The sequence below is a fragment of the Triticum aestivum genome, chromosome 5A, assembly GCF_018294505.1.
Source record: "Triticum aestivum cultivar Chinese Spring chromosome 5A, IWGSC CS RefSeq v2.1, whole genome shotgun sequence".
Classification (NCBI taxonomy): domain Eukaryota; kingdom Viridiplantae; phylum Streptophyta; class Magnoliopsida; order Poales; family Poaceae; genus Triticum; species Triticum aestivum.
The window spans coordinates 121339966-121360168 of NC_057806.1; the positions used below are offsets into that span (position 1 = coordinate 121339966).

The 20203-nt window shown below is 40.2% G+C and overlaps 1 pseudogene; it reads right to left on the reverse strand.

Moving 5' to 3' along the window:
- Positions 1–592: 592 nt before the first annotated feature.
- LOC123106692 (nuclear poly(A) polymerase 1-like) overlaps positions 593–20203 on the reverse strand; it is a 35741-nt pseudogene continuing 16130 nt past the window's right edge.

The window sequence follows — 20203 nt, forward strand, 5'->3', positions numbered from 1 at the left end:
GACCTGTATGGGTTAGGCGCCATAATATGCCACCCTAACATCGCTCGTCTTGTTAGCATGTGAGAAAATGCAGTTTGAATTCTCTCAAGTTGAGACGAAAATGCGATGTGGGTTAAATATTACTGACTTCTATTTGCACTGTCGTGTTTTTTACAGTATTCGTATATGTAAACAAACTATTTTTCCTGTGTTTTTAGTGGAGTAAATTCTAGTTGCCTGGTTTGTGGAGCACACCAGTACATCTGGTAATACTTCAACGCACTTCAAAACGCTTTTGTGGGTGATCCTCTCAAGTTCATCAGTTCACTTTATACACAAGGCCTGTATTTATTAAACAAACAATATGATATTTGTAAAACATATGTTTTCACTATTAGTGCACCCGTCAAGGAAGATGAGAAGATCCCAAGAACGCAAACAACAAGTGCAACATTTTCATTTTACTCTTTCTGCAGCAAACAAGTCGGCCTACAATGGATGTTTACATTTGTTTGCAACATAATAAAATGATAAATTGAAAGCTCTCGTGTTGGAATTGCGCTATCCTCCGTATCTTCACACGTTGGCCCCCTATTGGATTTGAGGGCTTCATTCAAGCTTGTTTTGGTTGCGGCACAGTTGACAATCTAAGCCTTAAACAGATTGAAAACACCAGCATATTGTGAATATCCATCAGACAAGTGGAGACACGACCATGCAAAATAATGTTCCCGCAGTTCATAAATACTCCCTCCTTTCCCTAATATAAGACATTTTAGTTTCTTCTTGATTCATATGTTTCTAGATACATTTTGGTATGTATGTTCACTCATTTTAGTATGTAGGTAGTCAATATAGAAATAGCTAAAAGGTCTTGTATTAGTGAACGGAGGGAGTACATGATACCCTTTGGACATGGCAAAGTCTCCAACATAAAACAAGTTATGGACTAGAGTAAAGTTTCTAACATATTACTTTGACCATTATTACTTTTCAATGAATATGTTAGCAATACATTTAAAAATCATAAGATGGAAACAGTTTTCATGACAAATCATAATACATCATATGTTCGTAAAGTCAAAGCTAGAGAAGTTTGACTGCACGCTTTCTAGGACGTCATCTATTTCTAAATAATATAGGCAGTAGTAGGTAGGACACGAGTACCTGAGGGGCTTTCTTTGGACAGCACGAGTAGCGCCAACTGACGGGCCAACAAGCTCAAGTGGCTTTTTTAAAAGAAAAACAAAATCAAAATACAAATACAAATACAAACAAATAATAGTGGAAGAAGCTAAATAACAACATGCATTTAGAGATAAGAGCTAATGAATACAGACAAGGCCGCAAAGGACAAGAGGAGGCATCACATAGTTCTACCGTATTAATGATGTTGAGCAAATTATTACAACTAAATGCAGTGTAACCCAGTCCATCATATAGTGCTAGTTAGCATTTGTTTTAATATAATGAGGTGATGCAAACCAATCTGCTATTATCAGTAGCATGATGAGTTCTGTTAAGGAATAAATAGATAAATAGCACATGGAACATCCTAGGATACAGTAGCAGATTGTGCTAAAATAGACAAAACATTGGGAGTTTCCTCTATTACTTCTCTTACAGTGTTCTTTATCATACCAATTGAATCCCAATTCATATCAACTTTGAAAGATCGTGGATGTCGCCTAGAGGGGGGTGAATAGGCGTTTTAAAATAATTATGGTTTAGGCTTGAACAAATGCGGAATAAACCTAGCGGTTAATTTGCCAAGCACAAAACCTAAAACAAGTAGGCTCACCTATGTGCACCAACAACTTATGCTAAGAAAGATAAGCAACTATGTGATAGCAAGATATATGACAAGAAACAATATGGCTATCACAAAGTGAAGTGCATAAGTAAAGGACTCGGGTAAGAGATAACCGAGGCACGAGGAGACGACGATGTATCCCGAAGTTCACACCCTTGCGGATGCTAATCTCCATTTTGAGCGGTGTGGAGGCACAATGCTCCCCAAGAAGCCACTAGGGCCACCGTAATCTCCTCACGCTCTCGCACAATGCAAGATGTCGTGATTCCACTAAGGGACCCTTGAGGGCGGTCACCGAACCCGTACAAATGGCAACCCTTGGGGGCGGTCACCGAACCCGTACACTTTGGCAACCCTTGGGGGCGGTCACCGGTACCCGTCAAATTGCTCGGGGCAATCTCCACAACCTAATTGGAGACCCCGACGCTTGCCCGGAGCTTTGCACCATAATGATTGAGATCCGAACACCAACAACCATCTAGGGCGCCAAGGCACCCAAGAGGAACAAGCTCTAGGGTGCCCAAACACCCAAGAGTAATAAGCTTCTCAAACTTCACTTCCACGTAGCACCGTGGAGAACTCAAATCGATGCACCAAATGCAATGGCAAGGGCACACGGAGTGCCCAAGTCATTCTCTCTCAAATCCCATCGAAGCAACTAATGCTAGGGAGGAAATTGAGAGGAAGAACAAGAAGGAGAACACCAAGAACTCCAAGATCTAGATCCACGGGGTTCCCCTCACATAGAGGAGAAAGTGATTGGAGGAAATATGGATCTAGATCTCCTCTCTCTTTTCCCTCAAAAACTAGCAAGAATCCATGGAGGGATTGAGAGTTAGCAAGCTCGAAGAAGGTCAACAATGGGGGAAGAACACGAGCTCGAAGGATAAGGTTCAAAGGGGAAGAAGACCCCCTTTTATAGGAGGGGGAAAATCCAACCGTTAAGTGCTCAGCCTGCACACGAGCGGTACTACCGCTCCACGAGAGGTACTACCACTCAGGTGGAAGAAACAGGGAAAAGGAGCAACAAAACATGAACCTTGGGGTGGTAGTACCGCAGGAGACAGCGGTACTACCGCTCACTTCGGCGGTACTGCCGCGCAGAACGAAGGGTAAAGGGGAAGAGGGAACCGGGCGGTACTACCGCGGAGGAAGGGCGGCATTGCCGCTAAGGAGCGGTACTGCCGCACTACTGCCGCGGCGAGGTACCGCATAATCCGACACAGAAAAAGACCCCTCGAATCGACGCGGTAGGGACCTAGTAAGCCAACGGTAGTACTGCTGCGGAGTCACCGCCGATACTACCGCTGCGGAGCGGTACTGCCGCTTGTGACTCCTCAGCGGTACTACCGCTGGGTATCACGGTACTACCGCTGGGACCCTGACAAAACCACACTCAAGAAAACCAGAACTGCCATAACTTCTGCATATGAGCTCCGAATTGAGCAAACTCAAACTTGTTGGAAACAAGACGACGAGTAGCATCAAAACAGTATGCCTAACAAAAAGAGGAGTGAAACCTCCAACTGAGAAGAACCGGCAAAACCTCCAACATCGGAAACATCATAGAAGATGCAAGCGAACTCCGTTTTCGATGAACTCAAGCTTGTCAACAAGATGACCGTACGCTCTAAGACTCACAAAGAGAACCAAACAAGAACCAAGAAAGATGATGCAAGGATGAAATGGTTTGAGCTCTCAACGAACGATATGATCAAGCTACTCATCGAGAGCCCCCCTTGATAGTACGGCAATCGATCCTATAACCCAGTCTCCCAACTACCATCATGAGACCGGTAAAATAGAAAACCTATCAAGGGCAAACCTTTGCCTTGTACATGGTCCACTTGAGCTAGATGATGACGATCTTGACTTCCTCAAGTTGGACCACCTTTCTTGATTGTGTTGGCTCGATGAAGACTAGTTGATTGCTCCCCCATACTCCACTATGGGTGAGCCTTTCTTCCGCACATCTTCACAAGTCCATTGTCACCACAATGGACGGCAAGCTTCAAGCATTTGATCTCTTCGTGATGCTCCACTTGAACTTGCACACCGCAACCTTTCTTGATTGTGTTGAGTCGATGAAGACTAGTTGATTGCTCCCCCATACTCTACTATGGGTGAGCTACTCTTCCGCACATCTTCACAGGTCCATTGTCACCACAAAGGACAGCAAGCTTCAAGCATTTGATCTCTTCGTGGTGCTCCACTTGAACTTGCACACCGCAACGTAACCCCACAAAGAACCCTCACGAAGACCATGGGTTAGTACACAAAGCGTAATTGACAATGCTTACCATACCATGGGATCACTTGATCCCTTTCGGTACATCTTCTACGCTTTGTGGGTTGATCAACTTGATTCACTCTTTAACTTAGTCTTGATCAACCTCTCACAAGACCAATCTTTAGGTAATTCCTTGAATAGCACCTTGGTCGACACAAACTCTCCTTGAAACCAACACATGTACTCCAAGAAAAGCATATGGACAAAACCTTCAAATATAACTCAAGGCAACCGTTAGTCCATAGAGATTGTCATCAATTACCAAAACCAAACATGGGGGCACCGCATGTTCTTTCAAACTTGTCAAAACACTTGAACATATGCATCTGGCTCTTGTGAACAATTTGGCAGAATGTGTAAGGATATTGTAAAGCCATCCATTACTACATAAAAAAGAACTAGATAACTGCAGCAGCAAAAGTGTGTTGTGGTTGTAAACTAGCAAGGGGTTCTTTATGAATACCAAAATATGTATTTATGCATGAAAAGGGACCATAAGTTTATCTGTTGTCCAAATTTAAGAGGAAAAATGAATAGTATCCAGTGCAAGGGTACAACTCGCAAGGAAGGACCAAAAAAGAGTACCAGTACTCAAGGCCAAACAGAGTACTAATATACCTATGAAAATTTTAGAAGAAAACATACCTCCAGCTCTTCCTCAGCCTTGCGCTTCAGATGATTATTACCATGGGAACTTAAATTGCCTGTTTGGCCCGGGGTCCTTCCAGAACATCCTTCCAAAGATGATACATGAACAGGAATCACATGCTTATTGTCAGGCTTAGCTTGATACGATACCAACTCATCAACCACAGCTGGATATAAATTCACGGGGTTATTTGCAGGAATTCCCTCTGTTGGGGATATGACTATCAGGTATGACCCGCCCAGGAGGGGACGGGTCAACCACAATGGTGGTTCATCAATGAAGCCCAAGAGTATACCAGATGGCAGTTCATAGATAGGCCGGTAAGAGGCCCAAGCCCGGAGACGGCTTAAAGCCCGTAAGTGTAAACCGCCATGTATGAGTAGACTTGTAATATAAGGCATGCAAGATACGTCACCGAGCCGGACACGTTGTATGAGCCGGTCGGGACTCTGTAGGCCGTAGGGCGTCAACCCGTGTATATAGGGGGACGACCCGGCAGCAGCTTAGGGCAAGAAACATCAAATCGAGGGCCAGGCAAAGCGTGTTTGCTCCCTGGTAATAGAAACCCTAGCAATCCACCTCAACTAGAGTAGGCCTTTACCTTCGCCGCAAGGGGCCGAACCAGTATAAACTCTTCGTGTCCTTTGTCCCGTTTAACCCCTTTAAGCTAACCTCGTCGCAATGTCTCCACAACTAAGTCCTTCCATGAGGACGTCTGCCGTGACAGTTCCACGACAGTTGGCCCCACCGTGGGGCCAGCGCATGATACGTCTCCAACGTATCTATCTATAATTTTTTATTGTTTCATGCTATTATATTATCAACCTTGGATGTTTTATATGCATTTATATGCTATCTTATATGATTTTTGGGACTGACCTATTAACCTAGAGCCCAGTGCCAGTTTCTGTTTTTTCCTTGTTTTAGAGTATCGCAGAAAAGGAAAATCAAACGGAGTCCAATTGACCTGAAACTTCATGGAACTTATTTTTGGACCAGAAGAAGCCCACGGAGTATCGGAGATGGACCAAGAGAGTCTCGGGCTACCCACGAGCGTGGGGGGCGCTCCCACCCCCCTGGGCGCGCCCCCCTGCCTCGTGGACAGCCCGGAGATCCACCGGCGTACTTCTTCCTCCTATATATGCCCATATACCCTAAAAACTTCAGGGAGCATAATAGATCAGGAGTTCTGCCGCCAAAAGCCTCCGTAGCCACCAAAAACCAATCTAGACCCGTTCCGGCACCCTGCCGGAGGGGGGAATCCCTCTCCGGTGGCCATCTTCATCATCCCGGCGCTCTCCATGACAAGGAGGGAGTAGTTCTCCCTCGGGGCTGAGGGTATGTACCAGTAGCTATGTGTTTGATCTCTCTCTCTCTCTCGTGTTCTTGAGGTGATACGATCTTGATGTATCGCGAGCTTTGCTATTATAGTTGGATCTTATGATGTTTCTCCCCCTCTACTCTCTTGTGACGAATTGAGTTTTCCCTTTGAAGTTATCTTATCGGATTGAGTCTTTAAGGATTTGAGAACACTTGATGTATGTCTTGCGTCGGATACCCATTGTGACAATGGGGTATTCTATTGATCCACTTGATGTATGTTTTGGTGATCAACTTGCGGGTTCCGCCCATCAACCTATGCATAGGGGTTGGCACACGTTTTCGTCTTGACTCTCCGTTAGAATCTTTGGGGCACTCTTTGAAGTACTTTGTGTTGGTTTGAATAGATGAATCTGAGATTGTGTGATGCATATCGTATAATCATACCCACGGATACTTGAGGTGACATTGGAGTGTCTAGGTGACATTAGGGTTTTGGTTGATTTGTGTCTTAAGGTGTTATTCTAGTACGCACTCTATGATAGATTGAACGGAAAGAATAGCTTCATGTTATTTTAGAACGGACTCTTGAATAGATCGATCAGAAAGGATAACTTTGAGGTGGTTCGTACCCTACCATAATCTCTTCGTTTGTTCTCCGCTATTAGTAACTTTGGAGTGACTCTTTGTTGCATTTTGAGGGATATTTATATGATACAATTATGTTATTATTGTTGAGAGAACTTGCACTAGTGAAAGTATGAACCCTAGGCCTTGTTTCAACGCGTTGCAATACCGTTTACGCTCACTTTTATCATTAGTTACCTTGCTGTTTTTATATTTTCAGATTACAAAAACCATTATCTACTATCCATATTGCACTTGTATCACCATCTCTTCGCCGAACTAGTGCACCTATACAATTTACTATTGTATTGGGTGTATTGGGGACACAAAAGACTCTTTGTTATTTGGTTGCAGGGTTGCTTGAGCGAGACCATCTTCATCCTACGCCTCCCACGAATTAATAAACCTTAGGTCATCCACTTGAGGGAAATTTGCTACTATCCTACAAACCTCTGCACTTGGAGGCCCAACAACGTCTACAAGAAGAAGGTTGTGTAGTAGACATCAAGCTCTTTTCTGGCGCCATTGCTGGGGAGGTTAGCGCTTGAAGGTATATCTTTAGATCTTGCAATCGAATCTTTTTGTTTCTTGTTTTAGCACTAGTATAGTTTATAAAAGAAAACTACAAAAAAATATGGAATTGAGTTTGCCTCATATGCTTCATCTTTTTAATATATTTCGTGAGTATGATGGAAAGGAAAATTGTGTCAAAGTGTTAGAAGAAGAATGCATTAAAATGTTTGTCATTAAATCCTTGAATGATGAGCATGATTGAAATGTTATTAGTATGAGCTCTTTGAATATCCATAGTACTAATGATGATTGCACTAGTCATGATGAGAATGTCTCTTATAAGCATGTCGATTTCTGTGGAGTGCATAGAGTTTGCAAGTACACACAAATTAGGGAAGATAGATTTTGTAAGAGGCATAAGTACTTAGAAACTAAATGGTTGCAAGAAAGGCTAGATGTTTGTGCTGAAAATTTAAATTTTCTTAGCCATACTTGTGAACTTTGCAATGAACGTGGTCATTTAACCATCCGATGCAAATTGTTTCATGATCTAATCATTTCCAAAAATTGTGATGACTTGATTTCCCTTGCACATCATAATGAACTTAGTTTGCTTATGGGTTATGAAGAAATGAAACGTATAACTAACTGTCTTCCAGTATTTGCCCGTGATAAACTTCTTGATGTTGATCTAGGGGAATTTTATATGTATTGTGTGGTGAATTGTATTGAAAATCCTTATATTGCCAATTACATAAAGAAAACAAAACAAATATAAGATGAAGAGAATACTAATGAAAGGGAAGAGACTTCCCAATATCCTCCTATTATTTCTTATGATGAATCAGGTAACGAGGAGGAGCCTTCTATTCAACCAATCTCATTAATAACGAGCTCCAAAAAGAGGGTTGAACCCACACATGATGTGAAGAAGAAAAAGAAAATATGGAGAAGCAAAGGTAAAAAGGTATCCCTCCCAAATGATGTTGCTCCTATTACTCATTGTGATGATGATAATTGCTATACTATCAGTGCTATCCACACTATTAATGATGAGAGTGATTATGCTTATGATATGAAAATGCCCAAGCTTGGGGATGCTATGTTTGATGAGAATGACATGTTTGAGAATATATTTGCTGCAATTAATGTTTGTCCCAAGCTTGGGGATGCTATGTTTAATGAAGATGATATTTTTAGTCTCCCAAGTTTTGATATGCAAATTTATAATGATGATAGCATGCCTCCTAGTTATGATGATTATATTGATGAAAGTGGGTTTGGAAGAGTGTCAACTTTAGGAAGTAATGATCCCACTATTTTGGAGGATGTTGAATCTTATTATGATAATTATGAAAGTGGATTTGGAGAGGTCATGACTTTATTTAGTGATGATTCCACTATCTTGGAAGAGGTTTCAATCGATTGCGATGAGAACAAAGTTGCTACTTATGATAATTATTGTGATGATACACATGCTATAAAAAATAGTGATGATTATATTTATAAAACTTGTCATGATTATGATTGCCCTTTTTCTAACATTACTCTTTTAATGTGGAAACAATTTATAGTATTCGAGTCTCTTATGATACTCCCACTATTCCGATTGAGAAGAATTTTGCTTATGTGGAGAGTAGTAAATTTTCTATGCTTGTAGATCATGAAAATAATGTGTTATGTGATGGTTATGTTGTTGAATTCATTCATGATGCTACTGAAAATTATTATGACGGAGGACCATGTGCTTGTAGGAATTGCAATAATATCAAGTTTCCTCTCTATGTGCTTAAAGTTTTGAAGTTATGCTTGTTTTGCCTTCCTATGCTAGTTGATTATTGTTCCCATAAATTGTTTGCTCACAAAATCCATAGGAAGAGGGTTAGACTTAAATGTGCTAGTAATATTCTTCATGATGCTCTCTTTATGTTACAATTTTTATCTTTTATGTGAGCATCATTGAAATCTTCATGCCTAGCTAGGGGCGTTAAACGTTAGCGCTTGTTGGGAGGCAGCCCAATTTTATTTTTGTTATTTTATTTTTGTTCCTGTTTAGTAATAAATAAATTATCTATCCTATGTTTTGTTTGTGTTTTTTGTGTTTAATTAGTGTTTGTGCCAAGTAGAACCGTTGGGAAGACTTGGGGAAAGTCTTTTAGATCTTGCTGTAAAAAACAGAAACTATAGCGCTCACGAGAATTGCTGCCATTTTTATTTGGAAAGTGCTATTTAGTTAATTATTTTTGAAGATGATTAATAGATAAATTCCTCACACCAGAAATTTATTTTCGAATTTTTGGGGTTCCAGAAGTTTGCGTTAGTCACAGATTACTACAGACTGTTCTGTTTTTGACAGATTCTGTTTTTCGTGTGTTGTTTGCTTATTTTGATGAATGTATGGCTAGTAAAATAGTTTATAAACCATAGAGAAGTTGGAATACAGTAGGTTTAACACCAATATAAATAAATAATGAGTTAATCACAGTACCTTGAAGTGGTGTTTTGTTTCCTTTCGCTAACGGAGCTCACGAGATTTTCTATTTTGAGTTTTGTGTTGTGAAGTTTTCAAGTTTTGGATTAAGTTTTGATGGATTATGGAACAAGGAGTGGCAAGAGCCTAAGCTTGGGGATGCCCATGGCACCCCAAGGTAAAATTCAAGGACACCCAAAAGCCTAAGCTTGGGTATGCCCCGGAAGGCATCCCCTCTTTCGTCTTCGTCTATCGGTAACTTTACTTGGAGCTATATTTTTATTCACCACATGATATGTGTTTTGCTTGGAGCATCATTTTATTTTCTTTTGTTTTGCTTGACGTTTGAATAAAATACCAAGATCCGAGATTCTTAAATGTTAGAGAGTCTTCTTATAGTTGCATAATTATTCCACTACTCATTGATCTTCACTTATATCTTTCGGAGTAGTTTGTTGTTGCTCTAGTGCTTCACTTATATCCTTTTAGAGCACGGTGGTGGTTTTATTTTATAGAAATAATTGATCTCTCATGCTTCACTTATATTATTTCGAGAGTCCTTTAGAACAGCATGGTAATTTTCTTTTGATATAATAATAAAAAAACTTTCATGTAAGTGCATTGAATACTAAGAGAAGTTTGATACTTGATGATTGTTTTGAGATATGGAGATAGTGATATCAAAGTTGTGCTAGTTGAGTAGTTCTGAATTTGAGAAATACTTGTGTTGAAGTTTGCAAGTCCCGTAGCATGCACGTATGGTAAACGTTGTGTAACAAATTTTAAACATGAGGTGTTATTTGATTGTCTTCCTTATGAGTGGCGGTCGGGGACGAGCGTGGTCTTTTCCTACCAATCTACCCCCCTAGGAGCATGCGTGTAATGCTTGGTTTTTGATGACTTGTAGATTTTTACAATAAGTATGTGAGTTCTTTATGACTAATGTTGAGTCCATGGATTATACGCACTCTCACCCTTCCATCATTGCTAGCCTCTTCGGTACCGTGCATTGACCCTTTCTCACCTTGCGAGTTGGTGCAAACTTCGCCGGTGCATCCAAACCCCGTGATATGATACGCTCTATCACACATAAACCTCCTTATATCTTCCTCAAGACAGCCACCATACCTACCTATTATGGCATTTCCATAGCCATTCTGAGATATATTGCCATGCAACTTTCCACCGTTTCGTTTATCATGACATGTTCATCATTGTCATATTGCTTTGCATAATCATGTAGTTTACATTGTATTTGTGGCAAAGCCACCGTTCATGATTTTTCACACATGTCACTCTTGATTCATTGCTATCCCGGTATACCGCCGGAGGCATTCATATAGAGTCATACTTTGTTCTAGTATCGAGTTGTAATCTTTGAGTTGTAAATAAATAGAAGTGTGATGATCATCATTAATAGAGCATTGTCCCAAAAAAAGACCAAAAAAGAGAGAGAAAGGCCAAAAAAAGAAAGAAAGACCAAATAAAACAATAAAAAAATAAAAGGGACAATGCTACTATCCTTTTTTCCACACTTGTGCTTCAAAGTAGCACCATGATCTTCATGATAGAGAGTCTCTTGTTTTGTCACTTTCATATACTAGTGGGAAATTTTCATTATAGAACTTGGCTTGTATATTCCAACAATGGGCTTCCTCAAATGCCCTAGGTCTTCGTGAGCAAGCAAGTTGGATGCACACCCACATAGTTTCTTTTGTTGAGCTTTCATACATTTATAGCTGTAGTGCATCCGTTGCATGGCAATCCCTACTCCTTACATTAACATCAATCGATGGGCATCTCCATAGCCCATTGATTAGCCGCATTGATGTGAGACTTTCTCCTTTTTTTCTCTTCTCCACATAACCCCCATCATTATATTTTATTCCATCCATAGTGCTATATCCATGGCTCACGCTCATGTATTGCGTGAAGGTTGAAAAAGTTTGAGATTACTAAAGTATGAAACAATTGCTTGGCTTGTCATCGGGTTGTGCATGATGAGAGCATTCTTGTGTTACGAAAATGGAGCGTGACCAAACTATATGATTTTGTAGGGATGAACATTCTTTTGCCAAGTTATTTTGAGAAGACATAATTGCTTAGTTAGTATGCTTGAAGTATTATTTTTATGTCAATATTAAACTTTTGTCTTGAATCTTATGGATCTGAATATTCTTGCCACAATAAATAAAATTACATTGATAAATATGTTAGGTAGCATTCCACATCAAAAATTCTGTTTTTATCATTTACCTACTCGAGGATGAGCAGGAATTAAGCTTGGGGATGCTGATACGTCTCCAACGTATCTATAATTTTTGATTGTTTCATGCTATTATATTATCAATCTTGGATGTTTTATATGCATTTATATGCTATTTTATATGATTTTTGGGACTAACCTATTAACCTAGAGCCCAATGCCAGTTTTTGTTTTTTCCTTGTTTTAGAGTATCGCAGAAAAGGAAAATCAAACGGAGTCCAATTGCCCTGAAACTTCACAGAACTTATTTTTGGACCAGAAAAAGCCCACGGAGTATCGGAGATGGACTAGGAGAGTCCCGAGCTGCCCACGAGGGTGGGGGGCGCGCCCACCCCCCTGGGCGCACCCCCTGCCTTGTGGACAGCCCGGAGATCCACCGACGTACTTCTTCCTCCTATATATACCCATATACCCTAAAAACTTCGGGGAGTATAATAGATCGGGAGTTCCGCCGCCAGAAGCCTCCGTAGCCACCAAAAAGCAATCTAGACCCATTCTGGCACCCTGCTGGAGAGGGGAATCCCTCTCTGGTGGCCATCTTCATCATCCCGGTGCTCTCCATGACGAGGAGGGAGTAGTTCTCCCTCGGGGCTGAGGGTATGTACCAGTAGCAATGTGTTTGATCTCTCTCTCTCTCTTGTGTTCTTGAGGTGATACGATCTTGATGTATCGCGAGCTTTGCTATTATAGTTGGATCTTATGATGTTTCTCGCCCTCTACTCTCTTGTGACAAATTGAGTTTTCCCTTTGAAGTTATCTTATCGGATTGAGTGTTTAAGGATTTGAGAACACTTGATGTATGTCTTGCGTGGGATACCCATGGTGACAATGGGGTATTCTGTTGATCCACTTGATGTATGTTTTGGTGATCAACTTGCGGGTTCCACCCATCAACCTATGCATAGGGGTTGGCACACATTTTCATCTTGACTCTTGATACGTCTCCAACGTATCTATAATTTTTGATTGCTCCATGCTATATTATCTACTGTTTTGTATGTTTATGGGCATTATTATACACTTTTATATCATTTTTGGGACTAACCTATTAACCCAGATCCTAGTGCCAGTTTCTGTTTTTACCTTGTTTTAGGGTTTCGAAGAAAAGGAAAATCAAACGGAGTCCAATTGACCTGAAACTTCACGAAACTCGTTTTTGGAAGGAAAGAAGCCCAGAAGACTTGGAGTGCACGTCGGGGGATCTGCAAGGAGGTCACGAGGCAGGGGGGCGCACCCACCCCCTGGGTGCGCCCTCCACCCTCGTGCGCCCCTCGTGGCCCCCCTGACGTACTTCTTCCGCCTATATATCTCCATATACCCTAAAAACATCCGTGAGCACAATAGATCGGGAGTTCCGCCATCAGAAGCCTCCGTAGCCACCGAAAACTAATCTAGACCCGCTCCGGCACCCTGCCGGAGGGGCAATCCTTCTCCGGTGGCCATCTTCATCATCCCGGTGCTCTCCATGATGAGGAGGGAGTAGTTTTCCCTCGGGGCTGAGGGTATGTACCAGTAGCTATGTGTTTGATCTCTCTCTCTCTCTCTCTCTCTCTCGTGTTCTTGAGGTGATACGATCTTGATGTACCGCGAGTTTTGCTATTATATTTGGATCCTATGATGTTTCTTCCCCCCTCTACTATCTTGTAATGGATTGAGTTTCCCCTTTGAAGTTATATTAACGGACTGAGTCTTTAAAGATTTGAGAACACTTGATGTATGTATTGCCATGGATATCTGTGGTGACAATGGGATGTCACGTGATTCACTTGATGTATGTTTTGGTGACCAACTTGCGGGTTCCACCCATGAACCTATGCCTAGGGGTTGGCACACGTTTTCGTCGTGATCCTCCAGTAGAACTTTGGGGCACTCTTTGAGGTCCTTTGTGTTGGTTGAATAGATGAATCTGAGATTGTGTGACGCCTATCGTATAATCATACCCACGGATACTTGAGGTGACATTGGAGTATCTAGGTGACATTAGGGTTTTGGTTGATTTCTGTCTTAAGGTGTTATTCTAGTACGAACTCTAGGGCTGTTTGTGACACTTATAGGAATAGCCCAACAGATTGATTGGAAAGAATAACTTTGAGGTGGTTTCGTACCCTACCATAATCTCTTCGTTCGTTCTCCACTATTAGTGACTTTGGAGTGACTCTTTGTTGCATGTTGAGGGATAGTTATGTGATCCAATTATGATATCATTGTTGAGGGAACTTACACTAGAGAAAGTATGAACCCTAGGCCTTGTTTACTATCATTGCAATACCGTTTACGCTCACTTTTTTCATTAGTTACCTTGCTGTTTTTATATTTTCAGGTTACAAAAACTATTATCTACTCTCCATATACCACTTGTATCACCATCTCTTCGCCGAACTAGTGCACCTATACAATTTAACATTGTATTGGGTGTGTTGGGGACACAAGAGACTCTTTGTTATTTGGTTGCAGGGTTGCTTGAGAGAGACCATCTTCATCCTACACCTCCTACGGATTGATAAACCTTAGTTCATCCACTTGAGGGAAATTTGCTACTGTCCTACAAACCTCTGCACTTGGAGGCCCAACAACGTCTACAAGAAGAAGGTTGTGTAGTAGACATCAAGCTCTTTTCTGGCACCGTTGCCAGGGAGGTTAGCGCTTGAAGGTATATCTTTAGATCTTGCAATCGAGTCTTTTAGTTTCTTGTTTTATCACTAGTTTAGTTTATAAAGAAAACTATAAAAAATGGAATTGAGTTTGTCTCATACGCTTCACCTTTTTAATATCTTTCATGAGTATGATGGAAAGGATAATTGTGCTCAAGTGCTAGAAGAAGAAATCTATAAAATGATTGACACTAAATCTTTGAATGATGAGCATGATTGCAATGTTGTTAGTATGAATTCCTTGAATATCCATGATGCTAATGATATGCAAAGCCACAAGCTTGGGGAAGCTATGTTTGATGAAGATGATATTTTTTGTCCCCCAAGTTTTGATGAGCAAATTTATTATGATGAAAGCATGCCTCCTATCTATGATGATTATTGTGATGACACATATGCTTTAAAGAATAATGATAACAATGAAACTTGTCATCTTGATTTCAATTTTCAATCCCATGATAGCTACTTTGTTGAGTTTGCTCCCACTATTATTCAATGAGAAGAATTTTGCTTATGTGGAGAGTAGTAAATTTTCTATGTTTGTAGATCATGAAAAGAATGCTTTAGGTGCTGGTTATATTGTTGAATTCATTCATGATGCTACTGAAAATTATTATGAGGGAGGAACATATGCTTGTAGGAATTGCAATAATATCAAGTTTCCTCTCTATGTGCTTAAAGTTTCAAAGTTATGCTTGTTTTGCCCTTCTACGCTAGTTGATTATTGTTCTCATAAGTTGTTTGCTCACAAAATCTCTATGCATAGGAAGTGGGTTAGACTTAAATGTGCTAGTCATATTCTTCATGATGCTCTCTTTATATTTCAATTCTTATCTTTTATGTGAGCATCATTGAAATCATCATGCCTAGCTAGAGGCGTTAAACGATAGCGCTTGTTGGGAGGCAACCCAATTTTATTTTTTTCCTTGATTTTTGCTCCTGTTTAGTAATAAATAATTCATCTAGCCTCTGTTTAGATGTGGTTTTATGCTTTTAATTAGTGTTTGTGCCAAGTAGAACCTTTGGGAAGACTTGGGAGAAGTCTTGTTGATCATGCTGTAAAAAACAGAAACTTTAGCGCTCACGAGAATTTCTGCCATTTTTATTTGAAGAGTGCTATTTAGTTAATTCTTTTTGAAGATGATTAATAGATAAATTCCTCAGGCCCAGCAATTTATTTGAGAATTTTATGAGTTCCATAAGTATACGTTTGATTCAGATTACTACAGACTGTTCTGTTTTTGACAGATTCTGTTTTCATCTTGTTGTTTGCTTATTTTGATGAATCTGTGAGTAGTATCGGAGGGTATGAACCATAGAGAAGTTGGAATACAGTAGATATTACACCAATATGAATTTAGAATTAGTTCATTACAGTACCTTATGATGGTGATTTGCTTTCTTATACTAACGGAGTTTACGAGTTTTCTGTTAAGTTTTGTGTTGTGAAGTTTTCAAGTTTTGGGTAAAGATTCGATGGATTATGGAATAAAGAGTGGCAAGAGCCTAAGCTTGGGGATTCCCAAGGCACCCCAAGGAAATATTCAAGGACAACCAAAAACCTAAGCTTGGGGATGCCCCGGAAGGCATCCCCTCTTTTGTCTACTTCCATCGGTAACTTTACTTGGAGCTATATTTTTATTCACCACATGATATGTGTTTTGCTTGGAGCGTCAATTTATTTTGTTAGGATTTGCATGCTGTTATTTAGAACAATGTTTTGCATCTTTTATTTAAATAAAAGTGGCATTGATAGCCTTTACTATGCCTATGTTACAAGTATACACGTTGCTGTTTGAAAACATAAAGTTTACCGCTGTTGCAATAATTCCCTAGAAAATTAAGAATGTGATCAAATGTTGAAACCTTTTGCATATGAAGCTCTTATAAATTTACTACAGTGGGAATTTTCTTTCATAATTTTTGGAGCTAGGGAAGTATGGATGTTGCTGCATTCTTTACAGACTGTCCTGTTTAGGCAGATTGTTGTTATGTTTGCATTGTTTGCATATGTTTGCTTCTTTAATGATTCTATTTGAGGATAGGACTATTAAATATACAGAGGCATTTAGTATGCAATGTTGAATAATAATTTTAGTGATTTTATACAGTAGAGTATGATAAAGTTTTGGCAATGGTTTATACTAACTTATCTCACGAGTCCTTGTTGAGTTTTGTGTGGATGAAGCTTTTGAGATTTAGGGAGACCGTGATATGAGAGGAATTAAGGAGACACAAAAGCTCAAGCTTGGGGATTCCCAAGGCACCCCAAGATAATATTTCGAGAAGTCTCAATCATCTAAGCTTGGGTATACCCCGGTTGGCATCCCACCTTTCTTCTTCAACAATTATCGGTTAGTTTTGGTTGATCCTAAGTTTTTGCTTCTTCACATGATGTTTGCCATTCTTATAATGTCATTTTATTTTGCTTTGCTTGCTGTTTGAATAAAATACCAAGGTCTGAAATTATTAAATGTTAGAGAGTCTTCACATAGTTGCATAATTATTTGACTACTCATTTGATCTTCACTTATATCTTTCGGAGTAGTTTGTCATTTGCTCTAGTGCTTCACTTATATCTTTTAGAGCATGGTGGTAGTTTTATTTTGAATAAATAGATGAACTCTCATGCTTCACTTATATTATTTTGAGAGTCTTAAATAGCATGGTAATTTGCTTAAATAAACCTAATATGCCAGGCATCCAAAAATAATAAAACTTTCATATAGAGTATTGAATACTAAGAGAAGTTTGATGCTTAATGATTGTTTTGAGATATGGAGGTAATAATATCAAAGTCGTTCTAGTTGAGTAGTTGTGAATTTGAGAAATGCTTGTGTTGAAGTTTGCAAGTCCCGTAGCATGCACGTATGGTAAACATTGTGTAACAAATTTGAAACATGAGGTGTTATTTGATTGTCCTCCTTAAGAGTGGCGGCCGGGGACGAGCGATGGTCTTTTCCTACCAATCTATCCCCCTAGGAGCATGCGCGTAGTACCGAGGTTTTTGATAACTTGTATATTTTTGCAATAAGTATGTGAGTTCTTTATGACTAATGTTGAGTCCATGGATTATACACACTCTCACCCTTCCATCCTTGCTAGCCTCTTCGGTACCGTGCATTGCCCTTTCTCACATTGAGAGTTGGTGCAAACTTCGCCGGTGCATCCAAACCCCGTGATATGATACGCTCTTTCACACATAAACCTCCTTATATCTTCCTCAAAACAGCCACCATACCTACCTATTATGGCATTTCCATAGCCATTCCGAGATATATTGCCATGCAACTTTCCACCATTCCGTTTATTATGACACTCATCATCATTGTCATATTGCTTTGCATGATCATGTAGTTGACATCGTATCTGTGGCAAAGCCACCATCCATAATTTTTCATACATGTCACGCTTGGTTCATTGCATATCCCGGTACACCGCCAGAGGCATTCATATAGAGTCATCTTTGTTCTAGTATCGAGTTGTAATCATTGAGTTGTAATTAAATAAAAGTGTGATGATCATCATTATTAGAGCATTGTCCCAAGTGAGGAATAAAAAAAGAGAAAGGCCATAAAAAAGAGAAGGCCCCAAAAAAGGAGAAAGGCCATAAAAAAGAGAAAAGGCCCAAAAAAATGAGAGAAAAAGAGAGAATGGACAATGTTACTTTCCTTTTACGACACTTGTGCTTCAAAGTAGCACCATGATCTTCATAGTAGAGAGTCTCTCATGTTATCACTTTCATACTAGTGGGAATTTTTCATTATAGAACTTGGCTTGTATATTCCAACAATGGGCCTCCTCAAGTGCCCTAGGTCTTCGTGAGCAAGCAAGTTGGATGCACACCCACTAGTTTCTTTTGTTGAGCTTTCATACATTTATAGCTCTAGTGCATCCGTTGCATGGCAATCCCTACTCCTTGCATTAACATCAATCGATGGGCATCTCCATAGCCCATTGATTAACCTCGTTAATGTGAGACTTTCTCCTTTTTGTCTTCTCCACATAACCCCCTCATTATTCTATTCCACCCATAGTGCTATATCCATGGCTCGCGCTCATGTATTGCGTGAAAGTTTATAGGTTTGAGATTACTAAAGTATGAAACAATTGCTTGGCTTGTCATCGGGGTTGTGCATGATGAGAGCATTCTTGTGTGACGAAAATGAAACATGACTAAACTATATGATTTTGTAGGGATGAACTTTCTTTGGCCATGTTATTTTGAGAAGACATAATTGCTTTGTTAGTATGCTTGAAGTATTATTATTTTTGTATCAATATGAACTTTTTTCTTGAATATTTCGAATCTGAATATTCATACCACAATTAAGAAGATTTACATTGAAACTATGCCAAGTAGCACTCCGCATCAAAAATTCTGTTTTTATCATTTACCTACTCGAGGACGAGCAGGAATTAAGCTTGGGGATGCTGATACGTCTCCAACGTATCTATAATTTTTGATTGCTCCATGCTATATTATCTACTGTTTTGAATGTTTATGGGCTTTATTATACACTTTTATATCATTTTTGGGACTAACCTATTAACCCAGAGCCCAGTGCCAGTTTTTGTTTTTACCCTGTTTTAGAGTTTCAAAGAAAAGGAAAATCAAACGGAGTCCAATTGACCTGAAACTTCATGGAACTCGTTTTTGGAAGGAAATAAGCCCAGAAGACTTGGAGTGCACGTCGGGGGATCTGCGAGGAGGTCGTGAGGCAGGGGGGCGCGCCCACCCCCTGGGTGCGCCCTCCACCCTCGTGAGCCCCTCGTGGCCCCCCTGACATACTTCTTCCGCCTATATATCTCCATATACCCTAAGAACATCCGTGAGCACAATAGATCGGGAGTTCCGCCATCAGAAGCCTCCGTAGCCACCGAAAACTAATCTAGACCCATTCCGGCACCCTTCCGGAGGGGCAATCCTTCTCCGGTGGCCATCTTCATCATCCCGGTGCTCTCCATGACGAGGAGGGAGTAGTTTTCCCTCGGGGCTGAGGGTATGTACCAGTAGCTATGTGTTTCATCTCTCTCTCTCTCTCTCTCTCTTGTGTTCTTGAGGTGATACGATCTTGATGTATCGCGAGTTTTGCTATTATATTTGGATCCTATGATGTTTCTTCCCCCCTCTACTATCTTGTAATGGATTGAGTTTCCCCTTTGAAGTTATATTATCGGATTGAGTCTTTAAAGATTTGAGAACACTTGATGTATGTCTTGCCATGGATATCTGTGGTGACAATGGGATATCACGTGATTCACTTGATGTATGTTTTGGTGATCAACTTGCGGGTTCCACCCATGAACCTATGCATAGGGGTTGGCACACGTTTTCGTCGTGATTCTCCGGTAGAACTTTGGGGCACTCTTTGAGGTCCTTTGTGTTGGTTGAATAGATGAATCTGAGATTGTGTGACGCCTATCATATAATCATACCCACGGATACTTGAGGTGACATTGGAGTATCTAGGTGACATTAGGGTTTTGGTTGATTTGTGTCTTAAGGTGTTATTCTAGTACGAACTCTAGGGCTGTTTGTGACACTTATAGGAATAGCCCAACAGATTGATTGGAAAGAATAACTTTGAGGTGGTTTCGTACCCTACCATAATCTCTTCGTTC